General features: G+C 46.6%; 1 protein-coding gene across 3 annotated transcripts in view; it reads right to left on the bottom strand.

Moving 5' to 3' along the window:
- AGL (amylo-alpha-1,6-glucosidase and 4-alpha-glucanotransferase) overlaps positions 1 to 27,398 on the bottom strand; it is a 421,834-nt gene that overhangs the window by 380,206 nt on the left and 14,230 nt on the right. The window lies entirely within an intron of this gene.

Genomic DNA, 27,398 nt, shown 5'->3' with positions numbered 1-27,398 from the left:
TATTCTCTGTGCCTGTGCTAGTACTTTTAGCTGTTAAAATGGTTGTGCGGGCAAGGGTGCCTGTGTCCTGTCTCTGTCAGGCCTGCACCCTTTTGCCCCTTGGTTGTGCACACTGCTCAATACAATGTGAGGGTCTGCTACTACTATGACTTTGATTTCAAAATGCAGGTCGGACCCCTCATGCACTACCATTTTCGTGCCCTTCTTTCCACTTCAGGGGCAGCAGTTACTATGACCTCACTTTTCATCTAATGTGGTTCCTGCTGCTTTATGTTGGCAAGGCCTGGTCACAACTGCCATTGAAATAGATAACATTTGGCAATGGTTCCTGGTGGCCCTTCCTGCCCTTCTCTTTTTATAGGGAATCGCAAGTAGCTCCAACTGGCGCCCCCTAATATCAAGAGTGAGGCACTGTTATTCCTGTCGTGTCTGAACCTCCTACCCCCACTCTATGCCAGCCCCTTCAGGATACTTTTCAGGGGGCATTTCTGAGGATTTCAAGACCCCAACTGACACACCTACTGTCACTGTGAAAAAAGAATGAAAGGAAGGCATGGGCTTGTGGCTTCCGATGGCAATGTTCACAAAGTCAGTCGGCAATATCCTCTTCTCCTATGTGAATCCGAAAACCAGTATTAAAACATGCAATAAGTTTGCGCGTATAGCATACAAACAAGAAGACTGCTTGTGGTCAAACAAACATACATTCACATTAAGACACTCCACATACTGGTGGACACCAACTCAAAAGACCAACAGATTATACTGACACAAATTCAACATGAAATCACTATTTTACTCAAACCAACAAGCATAGAGCTGGACTGGTAACAACCTAAAGTCTCCCAGGCACCAATCGACTCCATCCAACTGACATGCACACGCCTGTCAACCTGAGGAGCAATGACTACAAGATAATGTACATCGGAGTGGGGCAGGTTAGTTGTAGGAGGCTGGCTTAGTATTTAATGAAGTACCTTGAACTAATTCAGACAACACTTATGGTGATTTTAGTGGTGTTAGACAACCACAGAAAGCTCTCTAAGTGGTAGATGTGGAGAGCAGCTTTCAGGCTTAGTTCAGAAAGAGTGTTAAGCAGCTTGCTTTACCAAATCTAAACATATAAGATGAAAAATAACCACACAGTGTATTTATAAAAAATATGTCTATTTATTATAAAACATTCACTAACACATTCAATCAATCAATCATGGAATTTGTAAAGCGCACTACTTACCCGCAAGGGTTTCAAGGCGCTGGGGGGGGGGGGGGGGGAGGGAGTGGGAGGGGAGCAGCAGCTAGTGGTCGAAGAGCCAGGTCTTGAGCAGTCTTCTGAAAGCCGGGAGGTCTGCGGTCTGTCATAGGTGGAGGGTGAGGGCGTTCCAGGTCCTGGCGGCGCGGTGGGAGAAGGATCTGCCCCCGGAAGTGGTTCTGTGGATGCGCGGGACGGAGGCCAGGGACAGGTCGGCAGAGCGGAGTTTCCTGTTGGGTGCGTAGAAGGAGAGTCTGTTGTTGAGATAGGCTGGGCCGATCTTGTGGAGTGCTTTGTGTGCGTCGATCATGAGTTTGAATGTGATTCTTTTTTCGACGGGGAGCCAGTGAAGATCTCTCAGGTGCGGGGTGATGTGGTCCAGGCGTGGGAAGTCTAGGATCAGGCGTGCGGAGGCGTTCTGGATTCTTTGGAGTCTGTTGATGAGTCTGGACGGGGCTCCGGCATAGAGGGCGTTTCCGTAGTCGAGTCGGCTGCTAAAAAGGGCGTGGGTGACGGTTTTTCGTGTGTCCGCCGGGATCCATCTGTAGATCTTGCGGAGCATACGGAGGGTGTGGAAGCAGGAGGAGGAGACTGTGTTGACTTGGTTTGTCATGCTGAGCTTAGAGTCGAAGATGACTCCTAGGTTGCGTGCGTGGTTGGTTGGTGCTGGGGGGGTTCCCAGTGAAGCTGGCCACCAGGAATAGTCCCACGCTGAAGGGTTACGCCCGAAGGATGAGGATCTCTGTCTTGTCCGTGTTCAGCTTGAAACCGGCTTGTCTCCATCCAGTAGGCGACGTCCTTCATACCCTGGTGCAGGTTGGATTTGGCAGTGAGGGGGTCCTTGGTGAGGGAGAGGATCAGCTGGGTGTCGTCGGCGTAGGAGATTATGTTGAGGTCGTGTAGTCTGGTGATGCGAGCAAGGGGAGCCATGTAGACGTTGAACAGTGTCGGGCTGAGGGAGGATCCCTGCAGGACGCCGCAGATGGTTTTGGTGGTTCCGGATTGGAACAGGGGGAGGCGCACTCTCTGGGTTCTGTCGGAGAGGAAGGAGGTGGTCAAATCCAGTGCCTTGTCTCGGATCCCTGCGTCGTAGAGGCGTGTGCGTAGTGTGTGGTGGCAGACGGTGTCGAAGGCAGCAGAGAGGTCCAGGAGAATGAGGGCTGCTGTCTCGCCGTCGTCGAGTAGGAGTCTGATGTCGTCTGTGGCGGCAATGAGGGCGGTCTCGGTGCTGTGGTTGCTGCGGAAGCCTGACTGGGAGGGGTCCAGGATGCTGTTGTCTTCTAGGTAGCAGGTGAGCTGGGTGTTGACAATCTTTTCAATGACTTTCGCTGGGAACGGAAGCAGAGAGATGGGCAGGAAGTTCTTGAGGTCACTTGGGTCCGCCTTGGGTTTCTTTAGTAGGGCGTTGATCTCGGCGTGTTTCCAGCATTCAGGGAAGGTAGCAGTTTCGAAGGAGAGGTTGATGATGTTCCGCAGATGGGGTGCGATGAGTCTGTTGGCTTTGTTGACGATGTGGTGGAGCAGAGGATCAGACGGGGAGCCTGAGTGGATGGTGCTCATGGTCTTGATTATGTCTTTAGTGCATACGTTGGTCCATGTGGTCAGAGGGTCGTGGTTGGTGGGATTTGGGGTGTTCGTCGTGGCGGGGTCCGTAGGGTTCAACCGGGGGTTGAAGCTGTTGTGGATGTCGGTGATCTTGCGGTGGAAGAAGACGGTGAGGGTGTCGCACAGGGCTTGTGATGGCGGGATGTCGTTGGTGCCGGAGTTAGGATTGGAGAGTTCTTTCTGTGATGTTGAAGAGCTCTTTGCTGTTGTGGGAGTTGTTGTCGAGGCGGTCTTTGAACGAGGCTCTTTTGGTGGTCCTGATGAGGTGGTGATGGATGCGGATGGCGTCTTTGTGGGCTGCGCGGTTGGCGGGTGTTCTATCGCTGAGCCAGATGTTTTCAAGTTTCCGGCAGGTGCGCTTGGAGGCCAGGAGCTCCGGGGTGAACCAGCTGGCTCTCTGGCTGGTGTCTCTGTCGGTGGGTTGTTTAACTGGTGCTAGGGTGTTGGCGCAGTCTTCCATTCAGAGTCTGAGGGTGCGGGCCCCCTCCTCGGGGTCGGTGGGGCTGGTCATTGGGTTGAGTGCGAGGTGTGTTTCCAGTAGTTCCTTGGTGACTTTGCCCCAGTGACGGCGGGGGATCTGTAGGGTGCGGTGGTGTGTGATGGGTTTCTGGAAGGTGAAGTGGACGCAGCAGTGGTCGGTCCAGGTGAGCTCGGAAGCGTGGCTGAAGGCAACGTGTGGGCTGGAAGAGAAGATGGCATCGAGCGTGTGGCCGGCGATGTGGGTCGGGGTGGTGACGATCTGTTTCAGTCCGAGAGTGGCGAGGTTGTCTATCAGGGTGGAGGAGTTGCTGTAGTTGTTGTTTTCCAGATGGTAGTTCAGGTCGCCGAGCAGGATGTAGTCGGTGGAGGTCAGTGTGTGCGTGCTGATGAAATCGGCGATGGAGTTGCAGAATTGGGGACGTGGACCGGGTGGTCTGTAGGCGAGGGTGCCTCTGAGGGTGGTCTTGGGGTCCGTGTGGATCTTGAAGTGCATGTGTTCAGCGGTGGTGAAGGTGTCGTCGGTGTTCATGGAGACCTTGATGGTGTTCTTGTGGATTATGGCGATGCCTCCTCCGACTCCGTTGGTGCGGTCTCTGCGAGAGATCTTGTATCCTTCGGGGATGGCCACTACGATGTCTAGGGTGGAGGCTTCGCTCATCCAGGTCTCGGTCAAGAAGGCGACATCTGGTGATGTGGTGGTGAGTAGGTCCCAGAGCTCGATGGCGTGCTTGCATGCGGGGTGGGTGTTGAGCAGGATGCAGCATAGTCGGTTGGGTTCCGTTGCTGTGGGTGCATTGGAGTCGTTGATGCAGGAGAAGTTGGAGTTTCGGCAGGAGAAGGGGCCGTGAGTGCGCTTGGGTGTGGACTTGAAGCAGTTGAAGGCCAGTCCGGGGTTGAGAGCGATGAGGGTGTTGTTGTTGTAGCGGTAGCGGGCGTCACGGATGGTGAGGGGGCCAGGGGCAGAGATATCAACACAAATACATACAATACTTAAATTGCAAACAGGTAAGTAAGCATAAATCACAGTTGTCTCCCAGGGGAGACCAAACCATATACTAAGAAAGTGGAATGCGAACTGTGATCAAAGTCGGGACTCACACAAGGAGTCTGGGGCCACAAGGAACCACCCAAGTTAAGTACCCAGGAACCCCATGGAGGATGTGTGCAGAGTGGAAACACAGCTGCATACTCAATACAAGGCAACGGGAAAGGCTCAGTTGCAGTTTCGAAGAAGAAGGCCTCTTTCCAATGGGCCCTGAAGAAACCCCATGGAAGAAAGAAGTTTGGAGAGTCACCACCTCGGTGGATATCCCAGGAACGAGGATACCTACACCAGGTAAGCAGGGTGCATAGGTGCGAAGTGAAGTCAGACACCACCGTAGACCACATGGGGGACTTCAGAAAAGATGTTGCTGGCGAAGTCTGTGTAAGAGTCTGGTGGAATCCCAGGGTGGATTCTTGAAGAGAAGAACCTACAAGCAGAGGGGACAGAGTCTGTGCCACTTGGAGGTGACCAGTTGGCACGGAAGAACAATGGCCACCAATGACGAAAGATGCAGGAGTGATGATAGTGACCTTGTTGCTGCAGCTGTGAGGAAGTCGAGAACAAGGAGGTCAGTGTCTGGCGGGAGCACCAAACCTTGGAAGCAGCAACAGACGTGGAAAAAGACAAAGGAGCAACGTTTGGACCATCAAGGTCCATGGGACTTACCAAGTTCAGGAAAGTCGGAGCAGGCCCCAAGCAAGCAGGGGAGCCCACTGAAGCAAGAGAAATCCTTGAGAGGACCCACAGCCTAAAGGCACAGGAGTCACAAGAGGATGAAGATAATGGCAGGAAGAGATGCTGGAGCTTCTTGTAGTTCGAAGATCTCTGGAGTGCAGAGCCAAGAAGTCTAAGCAACGGTAAGTCGACACAGTGCACAGGTTTTCGGTCCCAGCGGTTCCAACAAGGACATTGGCATCAAAATTACAGAGAGGACAGGTCAGGCCTCGAGGAAGTTGCAGAACCACCACCTGTGTTGCTGAGCCTTTTGAAATTCGTAGGACGTCAGGAACGGCAGACCGGTCAGCTTCGTTGCGGAGCCTGAAGATGCAGGGGAGTGACTCCTTCACTCCAAGGGAGATTACTTTGGGTGTCCTTGATGCCTACAGGTGTGTTGAAGGTCCTGGATGAAGCACAGACACAGACGACGAAGGAAACAGAGAGACCACAAGCAGAAGGAGTCTTCAGTGATGCAGTTCTTGGACTCCTTTTGTTGGTAGCAGGGACTCGACCTAGCTTTTAGCCTTTAGCTCCACATGCTCCCCTGGGCTCTCTTTCAAATACTTATAAGTGTATGTCTAAGATGGGTTTTTTCAACTCTTTTTTTGCTCTTTGTGTAGCTGACGCGGCTGTGAGGCATGGGGGAAGTCTGGTAATCTGACAGCTGAAGGGGAGGAGTGATATTTTCCCAGAGACTTTGTGGGGGGGGCATTTGTGACGGAAATTTGTTACTCAATTCTGATATTTCCTCTTTTTGAGTGAGTTCAATTGGGTTTTGGGAGGGAGCGGGAATAAACAAGTTTGTATGATCACATGGTCACTTTGGATATTGGTATCAGTTTTGTCATTGGGATATGTCAGTATGTCGGATGGGCACGCTCTGTGGTAAGAAATATATACTGATCCGGATCAAGGTAATCTGCTGGTATGTGGCTGGTCTTAACAGCCCTCTTAAACGTTGGCTGGTCAAAGAGGAAATATTTATCTATAGACCTCAGGTGTTGAGCTTAACAGAGACCCATCTTGCGTTTAAAGGCCGGTCTATTTTGAGACAGCTCGGCTACAAAAGCATTAATAGTACTAGTCCATCAACTTCTATACGGGGAGTTGCTATACTTTGCTTCTGACATTTCAATTACAAAGTCCTTAAAACTGCCTCCAACTCCAAGGGTAGGTGGCTGGTTGCTCAGATAATGATTTCTCACAAGAAGTTTACCATCTGTAGTGTATAAGGCCCAAGTATCAATGACCCTGGACTATTCAGCAGGCTGAATTTAGTACTGCTAGAGTGGCTGGAGGATGTATTACTTGTCAGTGACTAACTATATAACAAATTATGCCAAAGGGAATAGTGTCTTCTCCCGCTGCTTTGTCCGTCGGCAAAGATCTAATTGCCGTCTCGACTTCCAGGATAGTACTATCCCCATCTAATACTAGAGCCTGATGTAGATCAAGGTGGGGTAAACTTGCGCTCTATAAGTATTCATCAATGTCAAACTACCTGGTTGGCGGAGCTTAGCCACAGATGTCCTTATAAAAATCGCTAAATTGCTTTGCTGACGCTTGAGTGCCATTGTGAAGAGTGCCGCCTTTGTCCTTAATACATTGTATTGAATTTCCGTGTTTTTCCATGATATGATGAGCTAACACCCTGCCATTGTTCTCCACATATTCATATTGGAGCAGCTTATTCCTATGATACTTAACTGCCACCTGTTCTCTAAATCCCCGATCCAATATACAGCGATATTTGACTAACTCTGCATAAATGGATAGCTCCTCTGGGCTTTTATCCACGACTGCTTGCGCATGCTGATCAACTCCAGTACGTTAGCCGGAAAGAGGAACGCGACAGGCTAGGGAATGCGTTATTAAAAAGCACACCATGCTTAAACTGCTACTGCCCTGTCTGAGTTCGTAGCAAAACCCAGGAGTCTGAAAACGAAAACCGTTAAAAGTATTACCATTGGAAGGAAGAAAATTAAGACAGTGCATCGGGATGTAATTGTTTACAGAACAACCGAGTATGACAAAAGAGGAACAATAAGAGAATTGATCTCCAACCGGAGCAACTTCCTGGTCAGACTGGGAGCTACTTTAAGGATATTGCATGAATATGTTCATTAGTGTAACCACAGAATGCAAAGTGAAAACAGAAATAAAGGTCTAATGGATTGCGTTTTAGGGATCACCTACAGGCAGCTTTAGCTGCTTGGCGGCGAGTGCTCATGTCATAACACAACATACAAAGAGGGGCTTTTGGACAACTCATTTCAGGTTTATCAGAGTTATCCATGCGCGCTGGTGCTCACATATGTGAAGTACTTAAATAAAGTCAGTCTCTCTCTCTCTCTCTCATTTCTTGGACGCGCATGTGTTGCAACTCTTGCACATATGTGTGGTCACCTGCTGCCAGCCATTTTGTCAGTTTTTCACTCTAGCAATCCAATATGTAAGAATACAAAATTAATAGCTGCAAGCAGTGCTCCAGGGAAACAAAATGCACTGGCACCATCACAATCTCAACACTTGCTTCGCAAATGCTTGTTTGAGCTTTGCCTTTGCTCACTCTAGCTTGAATACTTTGGACCATAAAGAGGTTAGTGTAACTGCTGGATCATCAACACATCCTTCTCAATGGTGTATACACTGCTGCTACATTTGTAGCGTGGCATGTTCATCCCAAGCACTGTTCACAATTCACTTCTTGACAAGTATTGCACCTACACATAAATTACTTTGTGTTCTCATACTCCAATACGACAAAAACCACACAGTTCATAGCAAATGCACCCTCTAACTTTTCTCATCGATCATTTAACATATTCTAGATATAGAGATTCCCCCGCCCCGAATCTACGTTAAAAATGTAAGTAATCAAATTACACATTAATAGAACCAGCCATCAATCCCTAAATCTATTTTGAATTGGGAATCAGAATACCATGAATTATCAAGGCAGTTTCCACGTTTTTGTTTTAGGAACACAACATATGCAGGGCGAAACACCTTCAACTTTGTGAACTTGCTTCTAGCCATTGTAAGCAGACAGTCAGCCGTCAATCAAACATAACAAAGAAGAATATGCATCAGAACGGCCTTCTTTCCTTTAAATTCACAATATAGATACATGCAGCAGTCACTGTTGATGATGACAGCGTGAAAATATCCAGCAAGGCATCGATTCCTATAGTATTAAAGTGAAGCAATACGAATGCCCTCTAGACACAAAAAAAGGACTTGACACTTTAACTTGCCCATCATGGCCTCCTTTAGCTAATATACTGAAAGGTACAAACACAGGAAGCAGACACAATCGCCACCAACATCATTGTCCAAGTCCATCGATTGTAAGCCTTTGGCACAAGCAGATTTGAGCCCTAACGCAAGTTGACATAATCCTGACAGAATTAGCAAGACAAAGCCCTTCATTTCATCCCAGTTCATCACTCCCATTACTGGTGCATGGCTGGATTAGCCCTTAAACCTATTTCACAATCATAAGACTGATCAACAAGTCTCCACTTGTCACGTCTGTTGGCAACTGGTAAATAACATGGCAAGAACCATAAGCAAGGCAGCTTAGCTGTAAATACACAAAACATTCTATGCCATTCTGACTAGAAGGTTGTAACAGTACTAGCCTAGTGGGAAACGTTATCTTTTATTCCTAAAAAGAAAGTGAAATCGACAATCTGTCAGATCGAGCGACCCATCGAGCCACCTTCTATGCAAGCAGAGGGAGAAATGGAATTTGGAAATAAAGGGCTGGTGCAGCAAAGGTTTGGAAATGCTGGCTACTAATTCAGGTCCGCAGAAGTGCATAATAAAGTAAATGATTGCATTGTAAACGTCAGTCAGGGAGTTCTAACATAATATGAAGGATTAAATATCCACCTGTACTTAAACTCACTCTCTGTTACTGACCACCAACATACCAACAAGGTAATAGACGTGCAGCTAAGAACAGTAATCAATAGTTACGTTCGTAGGCTTATCAGAGCAGCCTTCCAGAGGCCACATTGAGTATCGATATTCTTGACCTTGATATGGTCACATACAACTTCTTGTCGCTGTTTGGCAGCGAGTTGTCTCACATTTCATCACCGTGCAGGTGTGTTCCAAAGCGGGGGTCAGTAAACAGCAAACACATGAGAACTTACGTCATGCCGTTAGCAACAGGGTGTAAGATAAGTGTTGGACGTTTTTAGGTAAATCCTCGTATTTGTTAAATAAAAAGGCACATAGTCATTTGATTAAGTAACTCTTCACCTCACCCGTTTTCCACCGGCCTCAGCGCGCCCCGCGGCTTGCTGACCACCGCTCTCCCAGTGCTAACTTCCGCTGACCCTATGTCATCCTAGATCCTCGGCGATAACCACCTATCTCGCTGTTACCACCCCCCCACCCACCTCGTGAACCTCGACCACACTCCACGTGTACCTCCCTGATACACCACTCCCCAGCTCATATCACGTTACACCCTCTGCACCGCTCCAATCACCCTTCACCTCTCCGCCCTCCACCCCACTCCCCCAGAGGCCTCGCCTCCCCCCCACCCAGCCAGGATGCCCCCGACCGCACAAGTGGACACTCATCTCTGCCCCTCCTCTAACCTCCTTTCCCCTCAAGGGCCGAACTCCTTCGCTATATCGTTCCCACGAAACATCTCTTTCAAATCTAAAAAACGCTTCAAACAGAATATAATTAGGCAACACCCCGAAACGCTAGTAGTTGACACCTACCACTGCACAACTAGAGGTCAGAAGAAAATGGACTTCATTTTCCACACCAACAGACCTGACATATGGGCCACCATCTTTAATTCATCCCTCCCCGTCTCCAAAACCACCTTCACTGATCATAACCGCAAACTAACAATCGCCCCCCTGAATCATCTTTCCCTGACAGGAGACATCGCCATCACCATTTATAGGAATGGCACCATTCTAATTCAGGCGAAAGAGGAGAACCTAGAGTTCTTCGACTCCTTCTTTCCCACCCATTACCCACTCAAAACTGCCCCCACCCAACGTTTCGGCTCCGCACAAACTCGCATTCTACAGAACTCTCCACCCCAGTGTCCTCCCACTAGGATACCTAGTCTCACCACCACTCAGCTGCTACCTACAGCCCTAGCCCCCCATACTTCACAACCCCCGCCCACCACCCGTCACTCCCAACCTCCCACCACTCGGCCCCCCTCGCTCCCCCTTAGGACTCCCAACTCTCCCCTCCCCACCCCCTGTAACTCCCCTTACTCTCAGTCCTACACCCTCATTGAGCCACTCCAGCGTCCCCACCCTTCCCTACCCCTCCACTCAGACAATACCTCGTCCTCACCAGACCCAGCTCCCCCTTTCTCCCGACCCCCTACCCCCCGTTGCTCCCAATCCCATCCCCCAAGGACCTCCCACTCCCTAGCCCACAAAGTTCCTCTAACTCCCAGCCTCCCCCCTAGAGATCCTAGACCATTCCCTAGCTCCGGAAGTACCACCAGCTCTCTGCCTCCGCCCCCCCATTGATCCCAGACCCCTCAACAACGCCATCGCCCATTCCACCCCCGCCAATCCACACTCCACTTGGTCACACTGTACCCGCTAACGAAGAGAACACGCCCCCCCTTTTGGATAGCAACCCCTCTCACACTTTAACCCCTCTACAATTGATATATAGACCTGACAACTCCATTACTCAACCACCCAACCCGCCATCCCACTCTCCTCTAGCTCTCACTTCCCCCTTCACGGAAGTTATCTCCCTCCCCCGAAGGGACCGTAACTCCCCGCTCTTAACAGCCCTCTCACAACCGAACCCTAATCCTGATCCAGCCTCCTCTCATCTTCTTACCCCCCCAGGGAAAACTCGCCTATAAGCCCCTCACACCCAGGGCCCAGCTCCACTGATCCTCCCCTCCTCTCCCCCTCACTCGAGCTAACGCACCGCCTCGACCTTGTTGAAGCACAGATCACGACCCTGATCCTCGGACTGAAGGAAACCCTGTCTGCCCTTGGGAATCTCCAGCTACCCTCCTCCCCCTCCGCCCCACTCCGCCTTCCCCTAGGAATAACCATCCCTGTACCTACCAGGCTCATTCTCACCCCTGTTCCCTGCCTCATCTCACAAAAGTCCCGACGAAGTCGCGAACAGTCATTCCCAGCAAAAACGTAACCTCCCTCTCCCCTCTAGAAGTGAGCGGACTCGTCGCATCATACGAACTTCCCCCGAACCTACCCACCCCGGCCCCACCCCTGAATTCAACCCTCCCCTCCTCGATCAAGTCATCACCGGAGTAGGTAGGGACCTACCCACCCATAGAACTGCTAGACCCCCTCTATTTCTGTCCCCCATTCCCAGAGCTAATCCTGACAATTTGAAAGCAAAAGAAGACGACCCCCCCCCCTTGAACTGCATGCTTATCAACAGCCGGTCCGCTGTCAAACATGCAACGGAAATAGCTGAATCCATCCTCTCTCACGACCTGGATGTAGCCTTCATAACGGAAACATGGCTAAACACCCTATCCCACCCCATTTTGGATATGCTGGTACCACCCGGCTTCTCAATTATCCGCAAAGACAGGCCCATACACAAAGGTGGTGGCATAGCGATCATCTACAAAAGCGACCTCTCCGTCTCTGAAGCTCCCTCCTACCTGCACAGTTCCTTCGAATGTCTGTCGGTCAACATCAAATCTCATGGTCATAGCTTTCATCAGTGCCATCTCCTCTACCATCCCCCAGGCAATTCCAACGAATTTAAAGCTCAGTTGTCGGATCTGATCACCCAATCCGCACTTAATGGCGATGACAATTTAATTATGGGCGACCTCAACCTAAGATGGAATGACCACAATAACCCGCTGATTTAATCTCTCAACTCCCTTCTGCAAGACAACGATTTGGTCCAACATTGCTCAGAAGAAACACACTACAGAGGAGCGACCCTGGATGCCATCATTGCGAACAAAAATGCAGTCTCGATTGATCACATCATCCCGGTGGACTGGTCTGACCACCACATCATTCTATTTCATATCATCCAGCCGGCCGTATCCCTCCCACCCACTCAAGACCCCCCTAAGTGGGTCAGGAACACCTCCAGAGTTCCCTGAGACAAGCTTGAGGAAGGACTCAGCACTCTCCTCCCGAACACGTCAGAGCCCCTCTCTACCTCGGAACTCTCCTTGCTCTACCAATCCAACCTAGAGCGCGTCCTAGATCAGCTGGCACCTCTGAAACTAAAAAAAACCAGAAGCATCCCCTCCAGATCATGGTTCTCTACTGACATTAATGAGGAAAGAAGACACCTTAGATCCTTGGAAAGAACCTGGAGAAACAACCCCTCCGCACTTCATCAGGACCAACTCAAGGCAGCTCGCAAAATTTACTATACTCACATCAAAAGCAAAAAGACCTCCTTCTTCAGTTCTGCTTTAGACAATGCCATAAACCGCCCCAAAGAACTCTTCAACATCATTAGAAACCAAACCTCCATTCCCAAGGCAGCCAACTTAGCTGCCTCCAAAACCCAATGCGACAACTTCGCAAGCTTCTTCAACGAAAAAAATCGCCAAAATCGATCGCTCCTTCAACCCGAGTCCTGCAATCATCCACTTCCCCTCAGTAACCCCATCTTTCCGCTGGTCTTCCTTCTAGCCGGTCGAGGTTGAAATGATAAGCAACCTGATTGACGCAGCGAAACCCTCTTCTCACTCCCTCGATCAACTTCCCTCGAGACTGACCAAGGATCTGAAGCTCACCTTAGCCCCAATCTGGGGCAAGATCATCAACAGCTTCTTAAGCGAGGGCCACATCCCTGACTGCCTTAAACTAGGACAAGTCACACCTCTGCTCAAAAAACCCGGCCTTGATCTCACAGACATGAACAACTTCAGACCGGTCTCGAATCTTCCGTTCCTAGCCAAAATTTTGGAAAGATGTGTGCTCTCACAATGAAACCAACATTTAGAGAATTCTAACCTGCTGGATCCACTCCAATCAGGGTTCAGAAAGGGCTGCAGTACGGAAACCGCTATCCTAAATGTCCTTGATGATTTGCACATGTCACTCGACTCCAACAAATGTAGCCTTCTCATTCTCCTTGACCTCTCGGCTGCGTTCGACACAGTTGATCACACCCTCCTACTTAATGTCCTTCGAGAAAGAGCGGGCATCGAAAACACAGTCCTAAAATGGTTCTCCTCCTTTCTTAACAACCGCTCTCAAAGAATAAAGATCAACAGCTTCGAGTCAGACCCCCTCCCCATCAACAGAGGTGTTCCTCAAGGATCAGTACTCTCCCCGCAACTCTTCAACATCTACATGGAACCCCTCACCTCACTCCTAAGGAACTCCAACATCCCCTTCCACCTCTACGCGGACGACACTCAACTCTACTTGGAAACCTCTTCGATCGCTGACATTCACAGACTTAATGCTACACTCATGGAGGTTCAACTCTGGCTCTCAGCCAACCACCTCAAACTGAACGAAGAGAAAACTGAAGTTCTCCTAATCTCGAACAAAGATGAAAACCCACAAATAGTGGAATGGCTCAAAGCCTTAAATGCCCTCAATGTCTCTCTTGCTCCAAGGGACTCAGCAAAATCCCTAGGAATCACTCTCGACCCCAAACTGGACATGAAGAAGCACATCTCTAAAACCGCCAAAAGCGCGTTCATGAACCTGAAACTTCTCTACAAAATTAAACCCTTCCTCCCCCCCAAAGATCTGAAACATGCCACCCAGGCACTTGTGCTCTCTAGAATTGACTATGGCATTGCTGCACTGACTGGAACAGCCAAGTCACACCTGGGACCCCTCAACTCCACCCTCAACGCAGCCGCAAGAATGATCAAAGGAACAAAGAAATTTGACCACATCTCGCCGGCACTCAAAGAACTGAAATGGCTCCCGATTGACCAACGAGCCAACTTCCGCACAGCCTGCCTAACACATAAAGCCCTGCATACAGGCAAACCAGAATACCTGGCCTCAAAACTCAAAAGGGCTGGTCAATCCAGGAACCTCAGAAGCTCCGAAACACTCCTACTCATCCCGCTGAAATCACAGAAACGCAAGACCTCAAATAAATCCTTTGCGGGGAACGCGCCCAGGATTTGGAACTCCATCCCCCCACATATCAGAACGACCGCCTCCTTCCCACTATTCAAAGCGCTACTCAAAGCCCTCTTCCTTGAACGCTCCGGTGCTTAGCGAGAACTCCATCGCCCAACAGCAGAAATCAGATATCCTTTTGCGGAACTCAGAACTAACTGATTCGCCCCTGAACTCCGTCTCTTATTGCGCTCTAGATGTTGGTGTACAGTCTCTATTCTCCTCCTATCATATCCGATTCTTGCTTTCTATGCTTATTGTCTTTGTTGCATTTCTCCATTTGCTGTGAAGCGCTCTGATACCCACCGGGTCCAGCTAGCGCTATACAAAACTTCAATAAATAAAAAAAATAAAAAAATTTAAAAATTAAATGTGTCCTAGAGAGTGCTGATCACTTGCTCCACACTGAAAAGAAGTAGATGCTACCAGCTGTGTGGATTCTAACAAGACTAGGGCCTCCAAAGGCTGTTTTCTGTCTGCCTAGAAGAAGCTGGAGGGATGCTGAGTGGGAAATAACAATATTGTTTGTTTTATTACGAAAGAACGAAAACGTAGTGAAATACTATTTTACCTCCTTATAAAGCACGACAAAATATCTTATTTTTTTATTTTTGAAGTTTTATATAGCGTTGTCAAGACCCAGAGGTAACAGAGCACTTTACAGTCGAGAATATCATATTAATCAACAAAAGCATGACATGTGAAGGGTTTTTGACAATCAACGAGTGTCACAATGAGAGCTGCATATGTGTACTGCAGAGCTTCTTTGGTTTCAAGGGTTCAATACACTTTACAGTCATAAAATCGCATATAATCACCAAAGGCATGACATAAGAAAGGCATTGACAATCCACGAGTAGTAGTAAGAGCTACATAAATGTACTGCAGAGCTTCTTTGGTATCAAGGTTCAATGCGGGCACAAAGTTCTGGTGTTGCAGTCTGTTACATCTTATCCACAGCCAAGAGAACGGATGAGGAACAAGGATTTGAGTTGGGTTTTAAATTCCACAAAGGACTGTATGGTTCTGATGTGCGTGGGGATGGATTTACAAATTTTAGGGGCATTTCCCGTGAAAGAGCAGTCCGCTGTTCTTTTCTTTCTGGTTTTAGGAATGATGAGCAGGAGGGAGTTACAGAATATCGTGACATACTTGAGAGTCTAAAACTCTTCCAAGTACTGCAGTCCTGTCAAGTATCACGCATCAGACGTGACACTAACGCATTTCAGTGTGGTAATCCGCATTACCGCACTGAAATGCATTGTCACGCATATGCTGTGTAGGCTGTCATAGAAAGCACTGAATAAAGTTTAAGAATATGTGGCTTGCCTGTGACTCGTTTGCGCTTGCTCGTGCTGCTCCAGCAGGCTTGAGGCTCCCAGCTGCACTAAGGCTCCTGGCAGCCTCACTCAGCTGTTACAAAGTATCATGATAGTGATCCAATCCCGCGGATGTCAGCCTGACGTCGTCGCGGGGGACGTCACATCCTGCTATTGGAGTGCGGGTCTTTTAAGAGAGCTAAAAAAGGCGGCTGGCTAGTTTAATCATGGCCGAAGGGAAGACCGCGCCATAATACCGTGGCCGGAGCGCTAATCCCGGCTACTCGGAGAGCTACAAATAATCACGGCAGGCCAGAGCGCTACAGATATCATCGCACCTGGCTGGATGCGGTTCCTACAGCAGCTCGCATTCGCATATGCCTGGGCCGCAGTGTGTGCTCAGCTGCTATTTTACCCCTCGCTAAATTCAATATTTTACGGCAGAGTTGAAGACTGGACGGCCCCGCCCGGGACACGCAGGAGTCAGGGCACTACATCGGCCTGGATGGCTATCACTGTCTTGAGGCAGGCCTGGGGGCTAACTTGAATTACCACGGCCCGTGGCTCAGGCCTTCAGCCAGCTGTAGACCGGAGACAGCGGCTTGGAGTCCAACTTGAATTGCCATGGACTGCGGTGGCTACCGACTGCCTTCAGTCAGCTGTAGACCAGAGTCTATAAAAAATAAGGTACATCTGTGTTATAGATATTTGTATGTATTTAAAGGCTTTTAAATATATAAAAAGGGTTTTCTTCATTTAAAAAATAGAAACAATTCATAAAATAGCGTTCCTCCGTGTGAAACAAATGAGGGTGAAAATAATAAATCTGCTGAATTTCGGACTCCGGGTGTTATATATCTTCGCTCCTCCGGTTATTTTTGTTGGTGTTATCGGTTCCCGGCCCTCCCCCCCCCCCCGGTGCTTTCCTGTTCTCTGTTCTAGCTGTCTGCGGTCCCGTTGCAGGCTCCAGGCTGCTCGGGTCGCTGGTCTGCCACCGCAGGAGCCACCTCCCTCCGACCGACCAGAGCCTACCTGCAATTATAGAGCGCGCAAGTCCAGAATTAGTTTAAGAGCAGGAGTTATAAGAGCCCGGAACCAATCTACTTCTTCTGAAGGTGTACAGTGGACTCTTGAGAAGGCATTTGACATGCATTCCTGGATGATGATAAGATAATTTTTTCTTAAATTAATATTGTGATGTGGATAGTGAGATGTGCTGACTTCGAGCTTTGCAAGGCATAGGTTGGTGTTGTTTCCTGAATAGAGGTACTGAGTACAGTGACTATTTCTTAAATTCGTTTAAAGCAAGATCTGTATTACATTTTATTAGCTCTTCGGCTTTTGCATTCACAATCCTGAGGCACTGTTGCACTGAAAATCGTAACCTGCATTAGATTCATTTGGCAATATAACTTGAAAGGTAATTCTTGCTAAATACATGCAGAAGAAACTATTTAAAACAGTGCACATAATATTTTATCGCCCAGCATCAGTCCACTGACCTGCAGGTACCTAAACTCACTTTCTCTCGAGTGCTGCGCTCTTTGATTCTCTTTCTCTGTGATTGACGGTCATGCTGACAGCTCTTACCAGTTTATGTCCTATAGTACATATATAATATGATTCCCTCGTCTTCCTTGCTCAATTTTGCTTGTGATAAAGTGTCACTCATAGTTGTTGAAATGTCACTCATAATTACACTGAAATGATGAAAATGTCACACATGCCAATCTGTAACCTTGGCAGCTATGGTACTGTGCAAACAAACAAGGCCACTTTCTTCATTAAAACTGTTAAAACTAATTAAAACTACAAATAAGGTATACACCATGCCACGAAATGCTTTGCAAAGCCAGGATAACGACAAATTGTGCACTACACAAATGCTAATTAACAATAACAATATAATTCTATCAGTGAAGTCAAACATTTCTACTACTCTAATAAACTCAAAGGCCTGACCACTTTCAATTAAAAAGTTGCAAACCACTACAACAGGTATATCTTTAGCGCCTTCCTAAAAAACTGTTCATCTTGGGAACTTCTGATATTCTCAGGAACAGTATTGCAGAGAGAGAGATTGCCTGATGTGGAAAGGCGGTCCACCTGCTCTGATCCTCAGTCAAATACTTCGCTTAGTCCTGTACTGCCAAGGATTTGTTTTGCCCGATTCTTCTGAGGTTTTGTTAAACGCGACCCTCCCCCCATTCGTCTAATCTTCGTTAATGGTAGAAACTTTTCCATCCCGATATCTGCTAAATGAATGTGAGATTGCAATTTCCCCCAGTCTTACCTGACTTTTGGCTCTGGTCACCTAGGTAAGTGGCATGATAAGTAAAGGGAATGCCAATGATAGTAGGAGGAGAGTAAAAGAGGTATAATTGTTGAGAGGATTGTAACTTCTGTGGGGAGTACAGGTTTCTTTGTAGAGTATTCAGAGTCAATGTCCATTATTCCTAACAGCGCATCAAATCAATATTGACATTCCCATCTCAAGATGGCACGCACACGAACGTTCTCACTCTGGTAAGGAGGTTACGATCCTTACCAAGGTTCCATAGCAGGACCATGGACTGAGGCATCAGCCTGTTTCGAGCTCCCTCCAAGTTGGATTCTCAAATCAACTCCAATTAGGTCACAAGCAGGACCTTTTGGCACAAACGCTAAGAGCTCCATTTAGAGAATGGCCACAGTGCAAAAAAGGGCACAAAACATTATCATAAGTTTTAGCCCAGTGCCATCTGAGAAATGAGCCCCCTTTCAACATCAATTTTATGCTTTTTCTGAAACAAAGAACAACATAAAACATATAAACACAGGGATAACAGGCGCACAAATAATTTGAGCTAACTATGTCTCATTGTTACCAATAAAAAGATAAAACGGCCAAAAACACCTCGCTGTTCAATCGGTGAAAGACCTAGCTGTTTAATGGAGTTATTTGCATTGCTTTAGCACTGCACACCATACAAGGCCCTGAGAATAAGCTTCACACCAAAGAAGGGATGGTTTAAATGAATGAAGAATACCAGGAAACATTTTTATCAAAGCTTTAGCTAATGGCCATTTGCAGCAGAATGCACATTTTGGTTTAAATCACAATAAGGTCAAGCTGTCAAGCACAACTGGCTAGGGCGTTGCACCTCCAGCCATGAAAAGTTCACCGGGAGACCTTGATTCTACCAAATGCAGCAGCTACTGACAGTACTTAATTTGTAAATGAATGATCCAAGCTCATGCACGGAAAGCCTGCAACCTTTGCTACCGAATGTCAGTGTGCCAAATACTAAGTCTGCATAGTCTCGAGTCCACCTAATGCCTATTTTATGCACCACCAGACACCTCTCTATCTCACTCTTGCAAGTTATTTTTTGTCCGTACTTTCTGCTTTTGTCACTGCGTTTACTTTTTTCTCTTCCTCTTTTCACCCTTTTGGGATTTCTCTCCAGCTCAAATTAAGCACTGGTTACAAGTAAACAAATTGGAACTTTAGTTCCCTCCCTATAAGCCTCCCTAAGCACACTTCGCCAGCACAGATCAGGCTAGAGTTTGGTCTCCAGAATGAGTCCCTGGTGAGGTGAGGAGCTTTCATCAACCTTTGGGGAAAATCAGGAAAGCCGCTCCCAGCACTCTTAATCACTACCTAGAAGGAGCTCCAACAGAGGGAATCTTCACCTGCTAGAGCATATCTGAAGGAATCCCTGACCAGGACCGGTCTGGCCCAATTATGGGGAAACTCCAACCACTCACACAATATTCAAAAAAACAGTGTGGAAATCAATTAAGCTTCTTTCTTTGGTAGAAGACAAGGCGGCATTCTCAGCTAGAGCACATGCTTGGATGTCCCAGCACCCTAGAAATATCTCAGCCTAGGCTTCCCTAGAACCATCAAGGGGTAGTTTTTAAAATATCGCTTGGGGCTGTTACTAAGCACATCTCATCTTCCCCAGTGCTTGAGAGCATCCACACCACAGGCCTGTCGCCTCTGTGTAAAGAACACTGAGGCCTTACCGAACCTGCTATGCACCTGTGAAGATCTGCTGGAGGAAAGAAGACAAATGCTTAAAGCTCCATTTAACCAACGAGGGATTGGCTAATGAAGACAGGCCGTGCTGGCCTGCTTTGCCCCGGACGATCCATAACTGAATTTCTGACTGGTAAAATTACTCGCACTGGCGCACAGGAATCTGACAAAGGATACAATATGTTGAGATGACTCAAGCTGGGACATTGGGCAAGGGTCACTAGCCATCACTTCATGCGAAGCAGCCTATCTAAGACTAAGACCTGCTTTTTTGCATGTTGCACCTTCTGACCCTGTGCACCTCTTGCACGTGGATATTGAACTTAAGCAACCCAGCAGGCGAAGCAACCCCGACTAAAACCTGCCCAGTTCCCAATTTTAGTTTTTTTTGCACAGAGCAGTTCTATAGCCTCCGCACTTCTTGCATATGGGTCCTCAACCCAAGCAGGGTAAGAGTTTCTGGCACCTACCTCGTGTATAGTTGCTGTTCCCTAGATACCCCTGACTTTCAGTGTCGTCCTTTGCACTCGGCACTTTCATCTTTGAAACACTGCCATTTATGGTTTATCTCAGCAGAATAACTACAATTTCTTTTTAAGCAACTCCTATTGGACACAGTAAATGAGAAAAGTTGTATTCGAATACATGAGAATGATTCTATCTTACCAAAAGTGTAACATTGTATTTCATATGTTTTCAATGTTTTCTTGCTGTTGTTATTTATTGCAATGGTTTTAAGTAACTATGCAAATAAAACAAACTTAACAAACCCTCACCATGAGCCTAGCTAAAAAGTGAGATTCTCCATGATTCTAATGCTGCAAAATGCCACTGCATCTTGAAAGAAAAAGTAGGATCACAAGGTTTCCGATCAAGTAGTTATTATTTATGGGAAATAACCATGTGATGACAGAAGACTTTCAAGGAATCTACCGGATTTCAGCAATTAGTGCCCAATCAGGACATTTATTCCAAAAACCAGCGCCTAGGTTTTATTTGAGGTGGACATCCCTGCAAACAGGCTTAATTCCCTACTTTGCGTCTCTTATAGCTAGAACCCGTATCTATCAGCAAAAAAGAGTTGGACATTTAACAAATATTTGAGCCAACATCTTACCTGTTCCTTGTTTGCAGCGATTCCACAAACTCTCTACCATGCCACTAGAAAGCCGTCATTGTACTGGCGGATTCAGCACTGGCTGATCAACCTTTGCTTCCCAATCTGTACAATACCATCGTATTTACCAGTTATTACTACTCACTGTGGTGGATAATACAGTGCCAGCACAGAGGGCCAGGTACATCCTCTACTATGGTATCCTAAAAACAGGTGCAATGGAATTTTTCAGGAGATTATGGGCGCTCCTGATATTTTGCCAGAGGCTGCACCTTACGCCGGTGTTTCTGAGGCCCGGACAACAGTGAAATCTACTAATCCACATGGGCTAACTGAGTTTTTGAGTAAAGTGGGAGCAATTTGGTGCCCTTTCAGGTGCCTTTGAGAGGTAATCTGATATTTTCTTTTTCCTCTTTGCCATCAGGGTCTCTCAATAATAACTATTGAAATTATTGCATGGTGATTTCCTAAATCCATTTTCCCAGTGCAGGTTTTGTCAAATGATCGATTTGCTAATCATTATATGATTAAGGAAGTCTTTCAAATATTCTAAGCCACCAGACGCTAAATACTCTGGAAGATGGGATGTAGAGATTTTGGATGCGCTCAACAACAGCTTATTCTTGAAAACATGATCATATAAGCTGAATGACTACCTACATGTATTGGACATTTGGGTATTTAAACTCCTGGCTGGAAATTACATGTATGTAGAATTCAAAAGTTGGAGTGTTTCTTTTATATTTTTCAAATGCACAAAAGTTCTGTATTTTTGTCTCTGTTCACACCCTGTGTGCAGATAGCAGCATCTGGCTGTTATTTGCACAGGAGAGGTTTTAATAAAACGAATGGCTAGCTAAACTTTAATGGTTTTGCAAAACCGGATTGGATACTACACCAATTTCTATGGCTCGTTGGCTTAAGGCGAGAGAGAGGAGACTGGGTGGATACTGTAGTTTTACTCTACCATAGTCTGGTGGCTCTGAGGGTGGGGCAGATGTGAGTGGCTCTAGACCTGCAGGTACAATTTATTTTTTGTTGACCAAATAGGAGAGTAAGGTTACGTTTTTTTATAGCAAGGATCCTCAGAATAATCTCTCGCATTTTGACCTGCTGGTTGTGATGTGTTTATCTGTGCCGCTCTTTCCTTCTAATCCATGATCTTTATCTTATTCCGCCCTAAAGAAAAGATTTCTGAACAAGGGAAGTGGGAAGATGTGATCGATACGATCAAAGGGATCAGACACTGAGTTCAGTTCTTCAGTTCTGCTTTCAGTGGCCCAGGAAGCTGCTTGGCTTGCACAAGGCAGAGGAAGTTTAGCAAGGTGACGGGCTGCTGTTTCCTGTGAGTTAAACGAGCTGTAAATGGTCATTGAGGGATTTCAAGTCCTCCTTAACTGTTTTCTTTATTACTGTGTTTGTCTTGTAATCAAAAAGAATGATTGCCATTATTCTGTGTGTCTGGAACATTATTTAAATAACAACTTTCTCTCTAGTGGCTCTTGAATAATAATCGCCACCATCCCTATAGAATCAATTTGGCATTAATGCCCAAGAGCAAAATAGCATGATTTTCTTCCTACAATCATAGGGAAATCCTCACGCATTCCATATCAGCTTTGACAATGTGCAAGTCATGAAATGCTTTATATTTTACACCTCTCAGGCTAATCGACTAAACTTATCAGGGGAAGGTACTTGTGAAGTTATTCCGCCCATTTTTCAGGATCATACTTAATGCTGGGGGTATGTGATGAAGCACAAATTAAAGATATCTTGCTGAACTTAAAATACTTTTTGAGGCAACAAGTTAAATCAAAAAGCATCCAGTTCTTCACAGGTTTATTTTCTAGGTCATCTAAATGTGAAGGTTACTCTAGCATCAATAAATTCCAATCCAGTTTGTTTTTAGCCAACACATGTTTTGCGTATCATACCTCTTTTTCAGTGCTCAAGTCAAGATAATAAAATAGCACAAAAGACACATAAAGGGAGCAGAAAAAGAAAAAAGAATGATATGAAAATATATGCAAAACACATAATGGAAATCCAACATTCATAACAACTCGTATTTTGCATAATTTTATTACTGATTAAAATATATTTAATTGTTGACATTGATCAACATTATTCTACATCAGTCACCACTCTCATAACAGGGTACGCTCGAGACGGGTTCTGGTGATAATGCGCAATCTACTCTCTGCGATGGAAAGTAAATGAAAATTGTTACAGAAACTCACCACTGCGACCTAATCACTGTAAGGGATTATAGATGATGAAAGACAAAACACTACTGGTGAAACTAGTTTACTGAATGTTGAGTGGAGTTCAGTCATTAAAGGAACATTTTTAGTATGGCACACATCGTAATTAATTACAATATATGCATAGCCTTCATAAATTGTTTGCTTCAGAAAGTAAACAAACTAACCCCGTGCTCCACATAACGGCCAGACATCAAAACCCAGAAATTGAAAGGGTACCCACTCAGGGTTAGGGAACATAGGAGACAGCAGTAGGAGCAGAAGGACAGTAATGCCAGGTAAATCTCAGGTAAACAGAGAGGGCCATAACGTCCACAGAAAACACAACAATGGTGCAGAAAACCCTAAGAGGGGGCGAAATGAGCTAACCGAAACTTCACAACACAAAGTTGTGAAGCACTGATGGTTTATCACGGCCTCTACTTAAAGTTACCCAGAAGTATCCACCCTATCCTGCCTCGGGGAGTGAGTCTCCAATTGGCTCTTTTACTCATTTTGTACTGACAGCCAGAACTTCTCAGCCCCACCCTCCACAGACACCTGCCACTGCCTCCAACCTAGCTCAGAAGGCTAATGCTACAGGTCTTCTCATTTTATACTGTTCAGTTCTCATATGCAACAAGATAAAGCCTAGAGTGGAGCAGAGTGGAACGGCATTGAGTAGAGTGTTGGGGAGTGTCCTAGAGTGGAGTGGCATAGAGTGGGGCAGTGTAATAAAGTGGAATGGTATAAAGTAGAATAATATGTTGTAGAGTGGAGTGTCGCATTATGGAGTGGCATAGAGTGGTGTAGAGTGGTATAGAGTGGGGTAGTGGAGTAGTGTGTAATAGAATAGAGTGGAATAAAGTGGCATTGAATGATATAAAGGGAGTTGCATAGAGCGTCCTCGAGTGGAGTAATGTCGTAGAGTGGCATAGAGTGGAGTGTCATAGAGTGGAGTAGAGTTTAATGGAGTAGAGCGTCATAGAGTGGAGTGGAGTGTCATACAGTGAAGTGTTGTAGAATGGAGTAGAGTCCCGTAGAGTGAAATGGTGTAAAGTGCAGTCCTACATAGTAGATTGGCGCACAGTGCATTGGTTTTGAGTAAAGGGGTGTAGAGTGCATTGGCGTAGAGTGCAGTGATTTAGATTAGAGTGGCAAAGAATAGAGTGGTGCATAGTACAGTAGAGTGGAGTTGCGCAACGTAGATTGCAGTGGTGTAGAGTACAGTGGTGTAGAGTGCAATGGTGTGGAGTGGCGTAGAGTGGAGTGACGCAGGTTGGAGTGGAATGAGTGGTGTAGAGTGGTATAGAGTGGGGTAGTGGAGTAGTGTGTAATAGAATAGAGTGGAATAAAGTGGCATTGAATGATATAAAGGGAGTTGCATAGAGTGTCCTAGAGTGGAGTAATGTCGTAGAGTGGCATAGAGTGGAGTGTCATAGAGTGGAGTAGAGTTTAATGGAGTAGAGCGTCACAGAGTGGAGTGGAGTGTCATATAGTGAAGTGTTGTAGAATGGAGTAGAGTGGCGTAGAGTGAAATTGTGTAAAGTGCAGTCCTACATAGTAGATTGGCGCACAGTGCATTGGTTTTGAGTAAAGGGGTGTAGAGTGCATTGGCGTAGAGTGCAGTGATGTAGATTAGATAGGCAAAGAATAGAGTGGTGCATAGTAGAGTGGAGTTGCGCAAAGTAGATTGCAGTGGTGTAGAGTACAGTGGTGTAGAGTGCAATGGTGTGGAGTGGCGTAGAGTGGAGTGACGCAGGGTGGAGTGATGCAGGATGGAGTGGCGCAGAGTGGAGGAGAGTGCATTGGTGTAGAGTAGATTGTTTGAGAGTAGGATGAAGTGGCGCAAGGTAGAGTGGAGTGGTTCAGGATAGAGTGCAGAGGTGTAGAGTGGCATAGAGTGCAATGGCGTAGAGTAGAGAGGTGTACAGAGCAGTGGCACGGCGTGCACTAGCAAAGAGTGCATTGGCACAGAGTAGACTGATTCAGAGTAAATTAGAAAGGTGTACAGTGAAGTGGTGTCGTGCAGTGGCATAGAGTGCACTGGCATAGAGTGAATTGGTGTACAGTGCTGTAGATTGGCGAAGAGTAGAGTGATGCAGGGTAGCGTGCAGTGGGATAGCGTAACAGTAGCGCAGAGTAAAGTGGCATAGAATTCAGTGGCAGACAGTGTAGTGTTGTAGAGTGTTGAAGAGCACAGTGGTGTAGAGTACAGTGGCAGGACATCAGTGACAGAGTGCAATGGCACAGAGTAGAGTGTTGCAGAGTAGAGTACAGTGGCGTACAATGCAGTGGCATCGAGTGTATTTGCTTTGAGCTCATGTGCTGTTGAGCGCATTGGCGTAGAGTGCAGTGCACAGAGGAGAGTGATGGGGAGTGGTGCAGGATAGATTTCAGTGGCGTGGAGTGACACAGAGCGCAATAAAGTGGGGCAGAGTGCAATGGCTTAGAGTACATTGATTTTGAACAAAGTGTTGCAGAGTGCATTGGCACAGGGAACAGAGGGTAGAGTGCTGTGGCATAGATTATTTATTTATTTATTTATTTATACAGGATTTGTAATGCGCATGGCTGCCTCAGCGACAAGGCGTCCCAGCGCAACCAGAAACCAGCAGAAAGAAACAGGGAGACTTCCAAGTACAGTACATTAAAGAGTATTAAAGAGGTGGGAACAACCATGTTTTTAGCGATTTCCGAAATGTCAGAAGATTGGGGATGGCTCGAATGCTAACTGGGAGAGAATTCCAAAGTTTGGCCGCCATGAAGCCAAATGAGCGACCCCCAGCCCTTGCTTTCCTCACTCGAGGGACACAAACCAAACTGTGGTGTGCGGATCGCAAAACGCGCCTGGGCAAGTAGGGCTTCAGCAGGCCTGATAGCCCAATGGGGGCTTGATGTCTCAAGATTTTGTACGCAGTACACAGCGCTTTAAACTGAATACAGACTTCGATTGGCAGCCAATGCAGTTTCAAAAGCACTCGTGCAACTGATTGAGAACTTGGGATTGCCAATAGCATGCGTGCTGCCGCGTTTTGGACCCTCTGCAGGCGTTTGATACTTGCCTTATTAGCACCTAGATATAAAACATTGCCGTAGTCAAGCCTCGCAAGAATGGAGGCTTGCATGATGGTTTGGCGTACTCTAGGCAGAAAGAGACCAAGCAAAGGCCTCAGTCCTCTCAGGAGCCCAAAACAAACAGCAGCAACAGCTCTTGTCTGCTTCTCAAATGTTAATCCGGAGTCGAACCAAACGCCCAGGTTCTTTACCGACTCCTTCGGTAACGGGGCAGGTTTCAGATGTTCGGGCCACCACTGCTCAGACCAGAGCTCCTGGTCCTTCCCATATAGAAGAATCTCGATTATAGAGGTGCTTAGTGACGTGGAGCAGTGTAGATTGCAGTGGAATATTGTAGAGTGCAGTGGTGAGGAGGTGCAGAGTGCAGTGGCACAGAGTAAATTGTTTCAGGGTACAGTGAAGTGGAGTAGAGTGGAGTGGTGCAGGGTAGCATGCAGTGCAGTGGCATAGAGTATAGTGCCATAGAGTGCAGTGGTGCAGAGTAGATTAGAGTGGCGTAGAGTGGATTGGCAGAGTGCACTGGCATGGAGTGGTACAAAGTAGAGTGCAGTGGCATACAGTGCAGTGTTGCAGAGTAGACTGCACTCACGCACTGTAGAGTGGCGTAGTGTGGAGTTGTGCAGAGTACAGTGTAATGGTGTGAAGTAGTGCAGAGTAGAGAGGAGGGGGTAAAGTGCTGTATGCATGGGGTGGTAACGCACTGCCATTACAGACAGCATATCTTCAATTGAAATGACCACTACATTTGCACAAACATACAGTTTTACTGATAAAACTATACAGCGCCCAAACGATAATCTGTGGAAAAGTCATCACCTAGTGTATTGATTGTATTAAAATATTTGTTTACACCACACTTCAGAATTTCCAAAAATGTACTTCACGTTAGCTTTTGTAATTCCGATATATTCTGCAATATCTGCACAGTTCATAAACAGACATTTAAATGTTGTCGAGTGCTAGGAAAAAATAACATTGTACAGCCTTCCTAAAAAAACACCTATAACCCAGCATGATTGTCACATAAATCCTCTCACTTTGAAGTAAGAGAAAGAAAAGTAAACACCGAGCTCCCTAGGAAGACAGAGCCTGACATTTGAACTCTGCCTATCAATGCATAGCGAATATGACAAGATAAGAAAAAGATTTAAAGACCTGTTTACAGAAAGGGAGTACTTAGAAGGATACAGTAAATAAATAAGGCATGAACCACAGCAGGGATGCTTGAGTTCAGCCCAAAACAAATAAAGCCAGCAAATAGCAAGCAAGCAAATGGGAGTTACTAATCAGAAGCCAAAGGTAAGAAAATAGGAGTTACAAACATCAAAGACAATGGTAAGCAATAGGCAGAATACATTCCCTGGTAAGCTTTCTGAATGTCCCCAAAACACAGTAA

This window comes from Lissotriton helveticus, chromosome 1_1 (genome assembly GCF_964261635.1).
Source record: "Lissotriton helveticus chromosome 1_1, aLisHel1.1, whole genome shotgun sequence".
Taxonomy (NCBI): Eukaryota; Metazoa; Chordata; class Amphibia; order Caudata; family Salamandridae; genus Lissotriton; species Lissotriton helveticus.
The sequence above is the reverse complement of the archived record's forward strand: the minus strand, read 5'-3'. Positions and strand labels throughout refer to the sequence as shown.